Source organism: Aquarana catesbeiana, linkage group LG03 (assembly GCF_042186555.1).
Source record: "Aquarana catesbeiana isolate 2022-GZ linkage group LG03, ASM4218655v1, whole genome shotgun sequence".
Lineage (NCBI taxonomy): Eukaryota > Metazoa > Chordata > Amphibia > Anura > Ranidae > Aquarana > Aquarana catesbeiana.
Window position 1 is genome coordinate 330,615,975 of NC_133326.1, and position 17,541 is coordinate 330,633,515.

Consider the following 17,541-nt stretch of genomic DNA (forward strand, 5'->3'; position numbering starts at 1 on the left):
AAATCCCAAAATGCTGAACTTGCAAGTACCGGATGATACTCAGTGTATGGAGGAGGATGAAATAATTTTTGAACCATATATCAATTGGCCAGTTTGTAATGGCAGGAGCACTTTCACATTACAGGATGTTGATTATGGACTCTGTTTATAATCAAGAAAATGCTAATACTCATGTTTGAAGCCGAACGATATCAACCTGAATATCAAACTGCAAGAAAGGAGGATGCTGGTATACCATCTATAATACTACACTGTGCTGTTCACCTTTACTGCACTATTCAGAACTGTAGAGGCCCATCTGCCATCTCCAAACTGTACTTAAGTGCCTTCTGTACCTTATTTAGTCATTATTATAGCCTAGGGCACTCCTTAACAATTGCAACCATCTATGTTGTGATTCACATACAGTACATTTTTCACACTGCACAGGCAGGCAGCTGACACAATTATTTTCTGGTTCAGCAATTCATCTTCATATGTCACCTCTTTGCTTTTGGCCTGCTTACTGGACAATACATTGACCTTTTCATCTCTATCCAATGACAATACTTATATGGGGTGCAGCACCAAATTCCAATATAAAACAAACCAACAAGTGAAAAGGAAGGAATCATAAAATAAAAAAAAAGTTTTTACCATAAATAGTGAATAGATAAGAACAAATATCATATGATGTAATATAATAAAGTTCACTGATTCTATTCACATGTCCATGTATTTCATCCACCAAATAGAGGACAACAGTATGCAGAGTAAAAGTCAGTGCCAGAGTGAATAACGCTGGCAGCCAGCAATGCAGGTCAATATACATAATATCACAAAAATTTTCATCATTTAGGCCCCTTTCACACTGGGGCGGTGGGGGCGTCGGCTGTACAACAGCGCTATTTTTAGTGCTGCTGTACCGTCGTTCTTGCAGCTGTATTCAGCCGCTAGCGGTGCGGTTTTAACCCCCGCTGGCGGCTGAAAAAGGGTTAAAATCCCTCGTACAGTGCGGCTATAGCCGCGGTATAGCCGCGCTGTCCCATTGATTTCAATGGGCAGGAGCGGTGAAGGAGCGGTGAATACACCGCTCCTTCACCGCTCCAAAGAAGCGGTTTGCAGGACTTTTTTCACCGTCCTGCCAGCGGAGGCTGTTTAGGGGCGGTTTGCAGGCGGTATTTTTAGCGCAATACCGCCTGCAAACCGCCCCAGTGTGAAAGGGGTCTAATACAAGTGAATATATAAGGCCTGGCATACGCAGTTTGAATCCTGTTTTAACAGGAACCAGCTGAGATTCGAACTGTTAATTGTTAAATAAAAATTGAGCATTGCAAATTATTATGTCCCGGCCACATTAATCCTAGAACCCAATGTCTCCCCTGCCCTTCACACATCTAATCAAGCACAGATTGGCTTGGTTAGATGTGTCCCCTGGCTGTGCTGGTAAAGAAATGGTGGATCTGAAAATGGAAGTGACATCACTTCCAGTTTCATTGTTTGCATGTGAGACTGAGGCATGGATTTGCCTCGGTCTCACAGCAATCTCTCTTCCCTAGCCAGTGGTTGTGTTCTTGGACTCCGGTAAGAGTGGGAGAGCCCGGGAACCACGGGAAGAGAAGAGCCACCATCAGGATGAAGGGAAGCACCGCGCTCCCGGCTTTGTGAAAGTGATCAGCAGCTTTGGAGCTGCCGTATCACTTTTACTTTCAAGTCAGGAGCCGGGTAAACAAAACCGGCACAAGCTGATGGTTGCTACTGCAGCCATCAGCTTGTGATTAAGGGTCCACTCTTTGGACGTACGTAGTATGTCCAAAGAGCTGAACTGGTTAATGCAGAAGGATTGTATACAAAAAATCCAAAGCATAAAATAACCAATCACCTGAGGAACTAATGGAAACCTGGATCAGTCCCTGACTAACAGGGTGCCCCCTTATGGTTTTCTTAAAACAGACAGGCAGCACATGTACCTTTTTAGTGTTATGTCAGCATTCACCCAGCAGCAGGTTCTCACAGAAGAAAGATCGGGGAGAGATCCTTGAGCATCAGTCAGCTCAGATACATAAATGCCTGTGCACAGATGATACCAGTAACAAAGTCTGGCTGCCAAATAAGGTGGACCCAGAATGGAGACTTATTCTTACCCTAAGCTCTACAAAGAATCCCGACTCTAAGACTCAGAATGGAACTTACTAAGAATTTGAGAAAACAGCAAGTTTGTTTTCTCCGTATCAGTCCTCAACCCTGGAGCCCCTTACCATGTATAGGTGAGAAACCTAAGTGAGGCATCCAGTGCCTTACATACCCTCCTCTGCCCAAACCTGTGGGTAGGAGCACATTTTGCCAGCATACAGTGGATGTATAACAGCCTATAAGCATTCTCTTTCTGGGTCCCTTGAATGTGTTCTACATAAAATGTAAAGTCTTGCAGAGCCAGAAAATATAGCTACACTACTGTAAAATAGTTTAAGGCAGCTGTGAAAAATGCTGTAAATTAGGAATACCTTCAGAAATAGAAGTGTTAATAGTTTATTTTTATCAATTAACAAAATGGAGAGTATATGAACAGAAGAGAAATGCAAATCAAATCAGTAATTGGTGTGACCACCCTTTGCCTTTAAAACAGCATCAATTTTTCTGGGTACACTTGCACACAGTTTTTCAAGGAACGCGGCAGGTAGGTTGTTCCAAACAACTTGGAGAACTAACCAAAGATCTTCTGTGGATGCGTGCTGCCTCAAATCCTTCTGACTCTTCATGTGATCCCAGAAAGGCATAGTTGAGTCGCTTAGCCTTGTTTCCATGTTGAAGGTATGGCTTTTTTGCTACAATTCGTCTATGAAGAGCACTTCTGTCCAGACTTTTCCACACAGTAGATGGGTGTACCTGGGTCCCACTGGTTTTCGCCAGTTCTGTGATGATGGCACAGCTGGACATCTTCCAATGTCGAAGGGAAGTAAGCATCTTTCATCTGCTGCATTAACTTTCCTTGGCCGACCACTGCATCTATGGTCCTCAACATTGCCCGTTTCCTTGTATTTTTTCAATAGAGCTTGAACAGCACATTTTGATGCCCCAGTCTGCTTTAAAATATTTGCCTGGGACAGAACTATCCAATCAAGTATAACTACCTTGTGTTTTGTTGCTGTGCTCAGTCTTGCCATGGTGTATGATCTGCGACATGAAACTGTCTTCTACAATCTCACCTTAGTAGCAGGGTTCGGCCATTCTTAACTCAATTTGAAGTCAACTACATAGCTATTTCTGTTTCAGTTAATGACTGTTTCAACATACATATGCAATTGATGATCATTAGCACCTGCTTGATATAATTGGTTAATCATACACCCGTGTGTAAGAATTGATTGGTTTAAAGCTTGGAGTTCGGGAATAGCTGGTGCACAGTCATCTGATTCTTCATATAAAAGCAGTATTCTTCATATAAAACCAATGAAAATGTTTATGTTGCCCACATACTACTCTTCCACACTGGGAAAAGGAAGGAAACCAGTTAAGTTGCCACAGTATAACACTAATAATTCACGGCTAGATGTACTAAAATGGCACTCAAGGGCCAGTGCCTAGGTCATAACTTTTCCTTATTTCTTTCATCGTACATCACGTGACACAGAGCCATAGTCATTACTATGTGGGTAATAGTTCACCTTCAGGTGCTGGACACTGGCACACCCTAAACAGGAAGTTGCCTCCCTATATAACCCCTCCCACTACTGGGAGTATCTCAGTTTTTTTGCTAGTGTCTAAGGTGTTAGTCACGAGTGAAGATGTGCTGTTCTGAGCTCCACTGGAGCAATCCTTGCTGGAGCTAGCTATGCAGATCCATTCAAAGTGTCTTTTAGGCCGAATTGAATAGTACCAGGGCCTCGTATCCAAAGAAACAAGGTTTTGCCTGAAAGCTTCTCTTTTTAGAGAGCTGGGCCCCGGGATCCAGCACTTTTGGTATTAAGGCCAAAAAGTTTTCCTGGCAGAGTGCTTTTTACAGGTCCAGGATTGTGGGCTCCCCGAGGGTCCCCGCTTCCTGAAGGTTTGTTAATGGAACCCACCGTGAAGGGTGAAGATTGGGTCTGTTGGTTTTACCCCAGAAAACCCTGCGGCGGGAAAGGTATGTGGAGTTTTTCTAAGGATTTTTTAAATTTTCTTATGAAATGTCTCCTTTAAAGTAAATGTTGTCATGCCTAAGTGTCACCACTGGGCGCTGTATGGAGCACATACCTTCTCATGTTTTGCTCAGAGTCACGCTGTGTCAAAGAAGCAACAGACGTTTTTCCTCCGGCTACCAGGCAGACCCCTGGTAAGTTTGGGGGGTTTTGCTTCCTCCAGACACCCCCACCTGAGCTTAACTCTTCCTCTCTTCAAGAGGCTGAGTATAAGGGAGAACTAAAAACGATTGGAAATGCCGTTTTCTTTCACCGCCCCTACACAGCGGCAGCTTCCAGGTCTCCTCCACGCCATCCCTCCCTCACTCAGCTGATCATGTCAATTCGGAGGCCCGTGCTTGAGCGGGAAAACTCTTTTTTTGAAAAAGTAAGGAGGGGGGCACGATGCGATTGTGGGGGCGGGGCTTAGCGCGGCGTTGGCATCCCCCAACACGGGAGTGTGTTTTTTAAAAAAAAGAAAAACTCCATTTGTGCTGGCTGCAAAATTGTCAGAGAGACATAAGAGCAAAGAAGACCATTAAAGAGGTTTTGGTGATACAGGCATTTCCCATTTGACACATTTACTATTTGCATCAGGCTGAGCATTAATAGCAGTGGCAGTAGCATGACTATTGTTCAAGCAGTGGATGTGATTTCTTCTGGTAGTACCTCTGCTTTGTGCATCGGGCTATGGTCAGAAAGGGGGTTGAAACACCCCCAAAAAAGAGCTAAAAGGGTCTCCCTCAAGCTCTGGAAAGCCTACGCATCTCTACAAATGGCATCCTCCCCTGAGAAGGGGTGGCTGGTCAGAGTGAACGTCAGGGCCATGAAATGTCTGCAACTGTTTTTAACACTGCAGCCCCTGTTTATTTTATGATAGCAACTTTAATCGCATTCCAGTGTGGGTCAAAATGCGACAGGTTCTCTTCCATTACCCAGGACCCTCAAACTGAGAAACTAGGGGCAGGAGAAGACGAATTCCCTCAGGGGACCGTGGTGAGGCTGATGACTCCTCTTCTGAGGTGTGAAATGCGGGAGAATCAGCCGTTTCAATCTTAAGATTGATGGTACAATTTCTTGCTGAATGATCGCTCCACATTTATGTACCCTTAACTGAATGTTTGGGTTCGCTAAAGCCTCCTCAAGCTGTGCATGCCTTTTCTTGTCCATTCATTGCTGGAAAAGCTTTTTTGTATCTGAGAGGATCACCTAGATAAGCATTATTTTCCCTCCTAAAAAGTTTTCACACTTTAGCCTATGGTGGAGGAAATTCACTAAGTAGGGTATACCAGCAATTAACGTTGCTATATCCTCTGTGACAAAGTTTGACTTGTCCGGCAGACAATGCTCAAATACTTAGGCATCCAACGGATAAAAAGGTGGAATTTCTATTGAGATTGAGTTTCTCAGCCTGCGCTGACAGTAATTGCTTAATTATTGAAAGACCAGTTTAAACAGGTGTTCAAGGTTATCCTGCTCAGTAGGCCCAGGAGGCAGCTTTTTTTGTAATAGTTGCTATGAGAGATTCTATCCTTCAGGCCTTGCGCCCTTCGCTAAGCGCCTTGTAAGAAGCTGCTGGCTAGTTTTCCTTTTTGCGGTGAAACAGCTATTTTGGGATGTTTTGGATGATACATCCAAAGAAATTCTAGTGGAAAGCACCCCTTTTGCCATTTAAGAAAAGGAGTAAATGTATTTTCGTTTTAAAGCTTCTTCTGCTGTGCCAGAGGCATCAGCCTCCAGGAAGTCACGGCGGCTTCCACCGTCAGGTTCAATCAAATAGGGGGAATTCTTCTGCAGTTCTCAAGGTTCTGGCAGGAAGAGTGTCGAGACGAATGGGGGATGTCCTCAATAGCTCCAGGGTACAAACTGGAGTTCAAAAAGTTCCTGTCTCCTTGTTTTCTCAGATCAAACGTTTCTAAGGAACCAGAGAAAAAGAAAAAAGTGATCATGGGGGTCCCCATGTAAGAACAGAGGTTGGAGTTTGATTCAAACCTCTTTTTTTCATGGTGCCAAATCCGAATGGACAATCTGGATCTCAAAAATCTAAATTCAATTCCTGAATATAACCACTCTTTTTTCGTATGTAGTCAATACAAATCAGTTATCTCCATCCTACAAGGAGGAGAACTCTGGCATCAATCGACATCAAAGATGCATACCTCCATATGCCTATTTCCTCGCTCACTATTAATATCTATTTTTCAAGGTGGAAAATCTTCATTTTCAGTGTGTAGCTCTGCTTTCCGGTCCAGCTACTGCACCTTGAGTGTTTACAAAGGTTCTGGCCCCTCTTCTAGCCAGATTAAGGGCCCAAGGTATAACGATTATGGTTTACCTAGTCGATCTATTCTTGATAGGCCAGTCGGCAGCCCGCTTAGACCAAAGTTTGGTCACCACATTCAACTGCCTGGAATATCTAGGTCTGATTCTCAACCTAGGAGAAATATTCTTTAAAACCATGAAGAAGGCTAAAATACTTGGGTCCGATCATAAGTACACCCAGAAAAGGGTATTCTTACCCCAGGCAAAGATCAGCTCCATAAAGGAACTGATTTAGGTGGTCGAAGCAAGATGAATTTATTCTATTCAACTTTGCATGAGGTTGTTGGGAAAGATAGTGGCTTCATTCAAGGCCGTTCCTTATGCTCAGTTTCATTCGAGGCTGCAAAACAGTATGCTATCAGCTTGGAACAAAGAGTTCAAGCTCTACATTCCCAATGTGTCTGACTCCAAAGCCTACGGCCACGTCACCCTAATAGCACCCGATCTCGTCTGATCTTGGAGGCTAAGCAGGGTCGGGCCTGGTTAGTACCCGGATGCGAGACCACCTGGAAATACCAGGTGCTGTAGGCTGGGTACACCGGAACCTCAGTTTATGGTTAATATCCAAAAATCTACTAAGGGGAAAATACTTCCTTCAGTTACCTGGGAAGTGGTAACAACATATGCCAACCTTTTTTGTTTAGGTTGGGGAACAGTCCTGGAAGAGGCAACTGTCCAAGAGAAGTGGCCCAGATCAGAAATGGCCTTGCCCGTTAACATTTTAGAAATTCAGGCTGAGCTCTTGGTCCTGAGGGCCTGAATGTTCAGTTTACGGTATTGTCCTGCCAGGATTCAATCCGACAATGCCACAGCAATGGCCTATATTAATCATCAAGGGGGCACAAGAAGTTTTGCGGGCCAGAGAAAGGTGAATCATATCCTATCTGGGGCAGAAAACAATGTACTTTGCCTATCGGCAGTCTTCATTCTAGGAATAGAAAATTGGCAAGCGGACTACTTGAGTTGCCAGCAGTTATTTCCAGGAGAATGGTTCCTTCACCCTGATATCTTCCTGTCAATATGTCAAAAATGGGGGATCCCAGACATAGATCTGTTTACGTCCAGGTTCAACAAAGGAATCATCAACTTTGTGTCAAGAACAAAGGATCCGCTAGCATACGGAACAGATGCCTTACTATTCCTGTGGAATCGGTTCTCACTGATTTATGCATTCCCTCCTATTCTGCCTGCGTCCACGACTTCTTCAAAGGATCAAGCAGGAAGGGAAGTCATTGATTCCTGTGGCTCCCAGGGTCCGGTGTTCCATCCTACTTTACAAACGCTAAATTTAACGGTCTGGCTATTGAGAACCACACTCTGAAGAAGCGTGGGCTGTCAGGTTCAGTAGTTTCTACCTTGGTTAATGCAAGGGAGCCAGCCTCCATAATAATATATTATGGAGTCTGGGAAACATATGTCTCCTGGTGTGAAACCAGGAGTTGCACCCCAGGAACTAGGTCAAAGGTAGAATCCTTGCCTTATCTGTATTATTTCAACAACCACTTGCTTTGCATTCTTTGGTTCATAATTTTATTCAGGGGGTGACACGGCTTATTCTCCGGTTAGGTAACCCCTGAACCCTTGGGACTTGAATTTAGTTTTATCAGCATTACAAAACAGACTTTTTATGGGCCGATACAACATATTTCCTTGGTCCTTTTTTGACAAGGAAACAATTTTTTCTGGTAACCATATCTGCTGCAAGAAGGGTATCACAATTGGCTGCTCTTTCTTGTAAAGAGCCATATTTTTATTGTTCACAAGGATAAGATAGTATTGCGTCCTCATCCTAACTTTTTACCGAAGGTAATATCAGGTTTTTATCTAAACCAGGATATTGTTCTACCTTCATTTTTCCAGAACCCTGTTCTATGGAAGAAAATCACTACATTCTCTTGATGTGGTGAGAGCAGTCAAAGTCTACTTAAAAGCGACTGCTCAGATTCGGAAAATGGATGTTTTGTTCGTGTTGCCTGAAGGTCCTAAAAGAGGACAGGCAGCATCAAAATCTACTATTTCTAAATGGATTTGACAAGTAATCGTTCAAGCTTATGGTTTAAAGAGGTAGTTCTACCCTCTCAAATCAAAGCGCACTTCTCTAGGGCTGTTAGTGCTTCGCAGGCAGTGCATCACCAAGCCTTCATGACTCAATTTTGCAAGGCCGCAACTTGGTCTTCAGTCCATACATTTAGCAGATTTTATCAGGTGGATGTAAAAAGGCATGAGCATATCGCGTTTGGGCGCAGTGTACTGCAGGCAGCAGTATAAATCCTCTGATCTCATAGTGCCCTACTTTGGTTGTGTCTCCCTCCCCTCAGTTGGCATTGCTCTGGGACATCCCACATAGTAATTACTATGGCTCTGTGTCCCGTGATGTACGATTAAAGAAAATAGGATTTTTATCTTTTTTTAATTTATTTATTTTTTAACAGCTTACCTGTAAAATCCTTTTCTTTTGAAGTACATCACGGGACACAGAGGTCCCGCCCCTCTTTTTAGTATACACGTGTATTGCTTTGCTACAAAACTGAGATACTCCTAGTAGTGGGAGGGATTATATAGGTAGGCAACTTCCTGTTTAGGGTGTGGTGTGCCAGTTTCAGAAACCATGAACCAGACCGAGACAGAAGTACAGTAAAATCACACTTGTTAATAAAAATAAAAAGGTAAATAGAGTAAGTGTAGTCAAAGCATAGCCAGAGTCCAGTAACCAGATCGGGTAGTCAGCCAAGCCAGAGTTCAGTAACCAGATCGGGTAATCAGCCAAGCCAGAGTTCAGTAACCAGATCGGATAATCAGCCAAGTCAGAGTTCAGTAACCAGATCGGGTAATCAGCCAGGCCAGAAGTCAGGGATCCAAGTAGAGGAACAGCAAGCAGGATAAGGAGCCAGAAGGGATGTCAGCCAAGCCAGTCTTTAAACAGGAACGCAGGAGATGGTTTCTTGTGATGTGACCAAGGCGAAGGCAGGAATGAAGTGAGCTGGAGATCTTTAAGTAGGCGGGACTGACGAGCAGATCCACAACAGCTGGTTAACTGTGGAGAGAGATGAGAGCTGGCAGTTAGCCAACAGCTGAACGGCCAGCTCAGAGAAGGAAGGGCTGAGCCAGCCCTGACAGCCGGTGTCCAGCACCTGAAGGTGGACTATAACCCACATAGTAATTACTATGGCTCTGTGTCCCGTGATGTACTTCGAAAGAAAAGGATTTTACAGGTAAGCTGTTATAAAAATCCTATTTTTCTTTCCTTCTTTTGTCCACCTCGTGACATTTGTGCATAAAGAGAACTGTAGATGAAAGAGGGTGCAGAGGAGTCTGAGAGGAGTCAGAAGACCCTCTATAGTTCAAAAAAATTAAGCTGTATCTTTTTTCTCTTGTTTAGGGGTTTGTACAGTTGAAGATTAGTTCAGAATATGTTCAGATTTCATGCTTCCTCCAGTAGCACATTCTGACTGTAGTTTTGAGAAGTTTCACTTAGACAATCATGTCACATGGGGCGAACTAGTACAAAAGGGCATCATCATTCAAGTGTTCCTAGGACAGCATGATGTCTAAATTCAGCCCTGTGTTGAACTTGTGTAGCTTTTTGCTAACTGAGCATAATAGATGCAATTTGCAAGAAATGTTTATGTGCAAAGTAAAGCTATTATTTAAAAAATGATCTTAAAAGTCTGTTTATAAAACTGTAAAACTCAACCAAAATCCTTCATAATGTATGATTTAGGGTACTTGCACACATTACTGATGTTTAAATATCCGTCTTTCTGGCCAAAATTTCAGGCATTTATTTTGCGCCTATTTGTACGTACCTGCATACATGCGCAAAATAAATTCTACCTCCCAGAAAGAAATATTTTATTAAGGAATGTATTGTACACATATGCATACGTGCGTATGTAAAATACTGAGCAGCAACTCAGATTTCTGTATTTTTTTTTTCTAATCTATATGCAGTGCATGTTGACTTGCCTGTGTGTGCAGGCACCTTGAAACCAATGGTCTGCATTTACATTAGTAAAAAAAAAAAAAATGTACTCAGCATTTTTAGGCAGCAGTGTACAATAGATTTAGGTTATGCATGATGTATCTTCGAACAGTTCTTTGGCTAGGGGGCGGATCTGCTGTCAAATCCACTTTTCCTCTGGTTTTTGCAAACACAAATCAATATTTTCAATTGCATAAATGTTTTAAAGTTCATTAACATCTTCTTTGTATTTAATTATGTATCTGTCACTACTCGTACTTTAAAGCAATTCAACATTGTGCTTTTATAATAGAGCCATTATGGCTTGATAAATAAGAGATATGAAAAAGATGGATCAAAATCAGTAGGCGAAAGCTCTCTGCAGCTACCAACAATGTTCCTTCTATTTTGCTGGCTTGATCGTAAAGAAGTTTTCAAATGTGCAATTACAGATGACCTGAAATAATAAAGGAAACCTGTAGTAAGAGAAACACAGTGCCTTGCAAAAGTATTCACCCCCTTGACTTTTTACCTATTTTGTTACATTACAGCCTTTAGTTCAATGTTTTTTTTAATCTGAATTATATGAGATGGATCAGAACACAATAGTCTAAGTCGGTGAAGTAAAATTAGAAAAATATATACATAAAACTATTTTTCAGAAATATAAAACTGATAATTGGCACGTGCGTATGTATTCAGCCCCTTTGTTATGAAGCCCATAAAAAGCTCTGGTGCAACCAATTACCTTCAGAAGTCACATAATTAGTAAAATGATGTCCACCTGTGTGCACTCTAAGTGTCACATGATCTGTCATTACATATACACACCTTTTTGAAAGGCTCCAGAGGATGCAACACCTAAGCAAGAGGCATCACTAACCAAACACTGCCACGAAGACCAAGGAACTCTCCAAACAAGTAAGGGACAATGTTGTTGAGAAGTGCAAGTCAGGGTTAGGTTATAAAAAATATCCAAATCTTTGATGATCCCTAGGAGCACCATCAAATCTATCATAACCAAATGGAAAGAACATGGCACAACAGCAAACCTGCCAAGAGACGGCCGCACACCTAAACTCACAGACCGGGCAAGGAGGGCATTAATCAGAGAGGCAGCACAGAGACCTAAGGTAACCCTGGAGGAGCTGCAGAGTTCCACAGCAGAGACTGGAGTATCTGTACATAGGATGACAATAAGCCATACGCTCCATAGAGTTGGGCTTTATGGCAGAGTGGCCAGAAGAAAGCCATTGCTTTCAGCAAAAAACAAAATGGCACGTTTTGAGTTTGCGAAAAGACATGTGGGAGACTCCCAAAATGTGTGGAGGAAGGTGCTCTGGTCTGATGAGACTAAAATGTAACTTTTTGGCCATCAAAGAAAACGCTATGTCTGACGCAAACCCAACACTTTACACCACCCAAAAAAACACCATTGTTTAGCAGTCTGAAAAACACAGTCGGGACTGGGAAACTGGTCAGGGTTGAGGGAAAGATGGATGGTGCTAAATACAGGGATATTCTTGAGCAAAACCTGTACCATTCTGTGTGTGATTTGAGGCTAGGACGGAGGTTCACCGTCCAGCAGGACAATGACCCCAAACACACTGCTAAAGCAACACCTGAATGGTTTTAATGGGAAACATGTAAATGTGTTGGAATGGCCTAGTCAAAGCCCAGACCTCAATCCAAAAGAAAATCTGTGGTCAGACTTAAAGATTGCTGTTCACAAGCGCAAACCATCCAACTTGAAGGAGCTGGAGCAGTTTTGCAAGGAGAAATGGGCAAAAATCCCCGTGGTAAGATGTGGCAAGCTCATAGAGACTTATCCAAAGTGAAAGCCACACAAGGTGGCTCTACAAAATATTGACTTTAGGGGGATGAATAGTTATGCACATTTACGTTTTCTGTTACTTTGTCCTATTTGTTGTTTGCTTCACAATAATAAAAAAAATCTTCAAAGTTGTGGGCATGTTCTGTAAATTAAATGATGCATATCCTCAAACAATCCATGTTAATTCCAGGTTGTGAGGCAACAAAACACGAAAAATGCCAATGAATGGATGGATACTTTTGCAAGGCACTGTATATAAGTTGCCATTGCTGATATATCAGTATCCGTTAGACCATAGAGCAGGGTTCTCCAATTTTTAATTACAAGGACCACATTGTATATTTTGTTGTATATTTTACAAATATATTGTTTGGAGACAGCTAACTATATTGGGTAGGTACCTATATTTTTTTAAATGCCTGGTTTACGTCAGTGTACTTGCTTGGGACCTTACAAGGTCAGGATATTTTCATGGACAGTTGATGTGGGCAGTCTTGTAGCAGGCCAGATGTGACCCATGAGCCATAGTTTGGAGACCCCTGTCATAGAGCATCATGATTGTCCTGAACACATGCACTGTACTAGAGACAGACACAACAACTATTAATAGCCCATGGGACCTAAATGAGAAACACCTCAAAAAAAAGAAATGGAAGAAAAATTATTGTTTACATAAGTCTTTTACATACATTTAAAACAAAAGGTTGATATACATATACATACCAACAATAGAAGTGCATTTTCAAATACATAGCGTTAGAACATAAAAATTGGAAACCTTGCATTGAATAAGGATGGTCTATACTAGTATCTACCGTCAGCTTAAAGAATCTGTGCTGACATTCTCGATGTGTTTCATGAAATAGGAAACTCACTTCCACAGGAGAAGCACATAAATATCTGCAGATAAAAAACATACATAAATATAACAAAAAGAAAAAAAAAGGAGGGGGGGAGAGAGGGGAGGGAAAAAAGGTGAAAGGGAAAGGGAGGGGAAGGAGAGGGGGAAGGAAAGGAGAGGAAAGGAAAAAACAGCTCAGCGAAGCTTGCCCCCCTACAATTAGCACAAATGAAAACTCAAGTGTGTTGCTACGTTTGTGCTGTTTTGTGCCATAAAAATGTACATTTGTGCTGGTTTTATTTTTAAGATCTTAGCAATTGTTTTTTCCAGACTATGACATCACCTAACCTAATGAATGGGATGGGCACGCCGCACGCTACAGGTAAGGCTGAGCTGCAGCCTGCAGGAGTGTCAAGAGGTCACCTTAGGTCTGACGTGGAAAAGTCAGGTAGGTCAGTGTATGTGTCAGGTAGGGTAGTGTAGGTGTCAGGGGGGTTAGTGTAGGAGTCTGGTAGGTTAGTGTAGGGGCAGGTAGGACAGTGTAATGGTCGGGTAGGTCAGTGTATGTGTCAGGTCAGTTTAGTGGTCAGCATCGATGGGCACTGGTGAGCCAGGAAGCAACCATCAAGTGAGCCTTCCCCTCCCCCCAGGCCAGGCCCCCCCCCCCCCCCCCGATGCCAGGCTTGGACTTCGGATTGAGTAGTAAAATTCCAAGTTGCTATAAAAGTAAGACAATGCATAGATAAAATCAATAGAATTTCCAAATGTGTTCAATGTGGGAATCCAGATGGAGCCACCCAAAGGTCCACAAAAATTCTACCCGGTAGTTGTGGAAAAGTGGGGGATAAAAAGGCCAGACGCTCATGGTGCAAGCCCCCAGGCGTCACTGCAAAGCCCAGTGATGCGAAAGTGCACAGGTTCTAAAAACTAAATAAAAAGGAACCTGTTAAGTTTGCACACAAGAGAGAAAACAGGTGAAAAAACAGATAAGAAAACATAAGAAATGACACATGAATATAAGTGTGCAACAATAAACAAGTGCGAGGTGAATGAATGTAAAGGATGTGTGTATGAACAAACCCATCTATGTATGGGTGCAATATATACGGTGTCAAATACTAAATATGCACAATGTAAAATGTGTGTGTGATGACCAATACTACTAATAGATAAAGTGAAAATAAATCAGTTAAATAAAAAACATTAATAAAAATAACTGAGTCAGCTGATAGCCAAATTGTGATTGTTATGATAACCAAAACTAATGTCCAATATACCAATAATAGTGATAATAGTAAAGGTGCAAAGAAGGGATAAAAACAGTGGTGAAGCAATAGTAAATGTGAAGTGACAAATGATGGGAAAAAATCCCGGGCATTGCAACAATTCAAAAACAAAAACACATGAGAAAAAACATGAAACTATCACCCATAAATCACTAGCAGGATGATGCATCCAACCCCCATATCGTGAATAAAAGTGAATCCTTGACCACCAGAGCCAACACAGTGTAAACCATAAACATTCAGCAAATGATGACCAGTTACCTGAGCTGCAAATGATGCATCCACCGACCTGATCCTATCCACAGACAGAGAACCACTGAGAGGCAAGCCCTGGGCTGTATATAGCCTGAGCATCAGACATACCCCACCCTTCCAGCATCACCATGGCGGGAAATCGCAATTAGGCTCAAGTCAAATAAGGGGGGGCGGCAACAAACCACCACCCACAAGACCTGGCCAATGGTAAAAACACACTGGAGGCCAGGGTGGAACACAGCTGTGTATGCTGCGTTCACCCAGGAGATCCAGACCGTAACATGCATGTGTAGAATGGTGGCAACATCGTGTATGCGTGAATGACGTAAACCGTGTGGCTGTTGCATCACAGATCCGGAAATGTTCTGGCACGGTGTGTGAGAACTATGGAAACCAGGGAGATAACATGAAGCCAGGCCGCACGTCTGAGGACACCCAGGTATTCACCAGGTGGCACCAATGGGGACACAATGATGAATCCCCAATGGTAACCGAATGTGACAACGACGGCAGGATGGACAGATGGGATTGCAACTCCCGGAAAAGAAAATTAGACCTAAGGGAAGGGAGGAAAAAAAAAAACAAACAACACACAAAATATATATGGGAAAGGAGAAGGGGGATTGTCGCGGTGCTTACAGATAATAATGGAAACCATATATTTTTTTTAAAAGAATATAATTTTAATGAGAATAAAGTTAAAACAAAGCAAGGCCAATTCTTTCAAGAGTATTCAACATTTCATGATGAAGGTGGTCATATGGCAGATGTTCAGCTTAAACAGAAGTTTCATATTCGTGTATAGGCCCGACATGTTTCGCCTACTAGCTTCATCAGGGGATATACAAAGCAGTCAGGAAATGCATAAGACTGTACAAAAATACAAAAAGAAATGAAATAAGTACAAGATATCAAAAACATATATGTATCATTAGATATACAATTATACATCACACCGTCCCTAAGGGAGGAGAACCTACCACGCCAAACTTCCCGAGAGTAAACACTGGCAAGGGGACCAACTGACCCAGAGAAGAGGAGCCATGCGCGGCCACAGAAGACACACAGTGACCAGGCTGTGGAGTGATCAAGAAGGGGGGAAATAATTATGTAGGACATATATAATATTTAAAACGTTTACCATACAGAGGAATTTTGCACCGGAATCGTAGTAAGGTGCCAAGGTAATAAAACAGAGATAAGGAAAAATTTGGGATGGAAACTGAATACTCACTTAAAATAAATAAGTTCAGAGCATGGGGTGGAGGGCGTCTGGGGTATAAGAAAAATTTAAATCTGGTAAGGATGTTCTAGGCAACTCTAGAAAAAAAAGAATAATAAGAAGAAGTTGGTAAAGAAAAAAAGGAAGACACGGAGTACCAAATCTCACCACAGGATGGACTGTGGAGATTTCATAAGTAAGGCAGTTCCAACGTCCTAGATCTACAAATTTCTCAAAAAAGCAAAGGAAGTGGAAAAATGGACTTTGTAGGCACCAATCATAAAATTGAATATAAATATTTATTATACAAAAAGTACAAAAAAACCAAAACACAGACATATTAAAACATTGCAATAAATTGCACAGCAAAAGCTGGTACAGAGGGGTTTCCCTTTAAAAAGGGGGAGACATGACCCTCTGTTCAGCATATGAGACATCAAACTAATACAACTCTACATGTTTCGCAATTGAATGCTTCTTCAGGAGCCCGTTTGAGTCGCCTGTAATAGGAAAAGAGAGAGAGAAGACAGACAACAAAATAATGCATATTGTTAATATTCACTTTAGACCTTGTTAGTGACACGTCTCAATTAGTGTCAGTGAGCACCATGAAGAACGAACCAGTGGACCTACCAGCCAACAAGCATAAGGTGACAAACACTCACATGCGGGGACGTGTCTGGTAAAAAAGCCGTAAAAAGTGTGAGAACCTGGAAGGCGGCAGAACGAACAATCCCGGCTATCAAAGAAAAGTTATATGAAGCCATATCAAGCTTACAAGGTGGTAGTATTATGGAAACACTCCGAGTATGGGGGAAAAATAGAAAAAGAAAAAGAGAAAAGGGGGGGGGGAGAGGGGGGGGCAGGGAAAGGAAAAGAAGGGGGGAAAAAGGGGGGGGAGAAAAAGGAGAGATAAAAATAAAGAAACTAATGATGATGCACAGGCAGGTGCAATAAAGCCTACCTCAGAAAGAAACGCTGATTCTAAAGAGTATAGACACTGGCAAGGGGACCAACTGACCCAGAGAAGAGGAGCCATGCGTGGCCACAGAAGACACACAGTGACCAGGCTGTGGAGTGATCAAGAAGGGGGGAAATAATTATGTAGGATATATATAATATTTAAAATGTTTACCATACAGAGGAATTTTGCACCGGAATCATAGTAAGGTGCCAAGGTAATAAAACAGAGATAAGGAAAAATTTGGGATAGAAACTGAACACTCACTTAAAATAAATAAGTTCAGAGCATGGGATGGAGGGCGTCTGGGGTATAAGAAAAATTTTAATCTGGTAAGGATGTTCTAGGCAACTCTAGAAAAAAAAAGAATAATAAGAAGAAGTTGGTAAAGAAAAAAAGGAGAAAAAGAAAAGATTTAGCACCTGGTCAGATATACTGGTTGATAAGATTGTAAGTAAAGGGATTAGGTAAAGGGATCAAGCAAATACTAAGGTTTTAAAGGGATATTTGTATAAAGAAAGATGTAAAAATTATAAATAGTTGAAAAACAATTGAAGTCAAGATTAATATCTAAAAAATGTATATATCAGTAGCAAAATCAACGATGCATCCAAAAATAAAGGGATGCACTGAACAATTGTCTCAAAATGATCAACATATAAAAATAGTTATTTGGGAATGATAAGAAACAGAAAAAAGAGGAGCCAAAATATATTTGAGAGA

General features: G+C 41.9%; 1 pseudogene; it reads left to right on the forward strand.

Annotated features, from left to right (window-relative positions):
• The first annotated feature begins 6,870 nt into the window (after positions 1-6,870).
• On the forward strand, positions 6,871-6,989 carry LOC141135838 (5S ribosomal RNA; annotated as a pseudogene).
• The last annotated feature ends 10,552 nt before the right edge of the window (positions 6,990-17,541 follow it).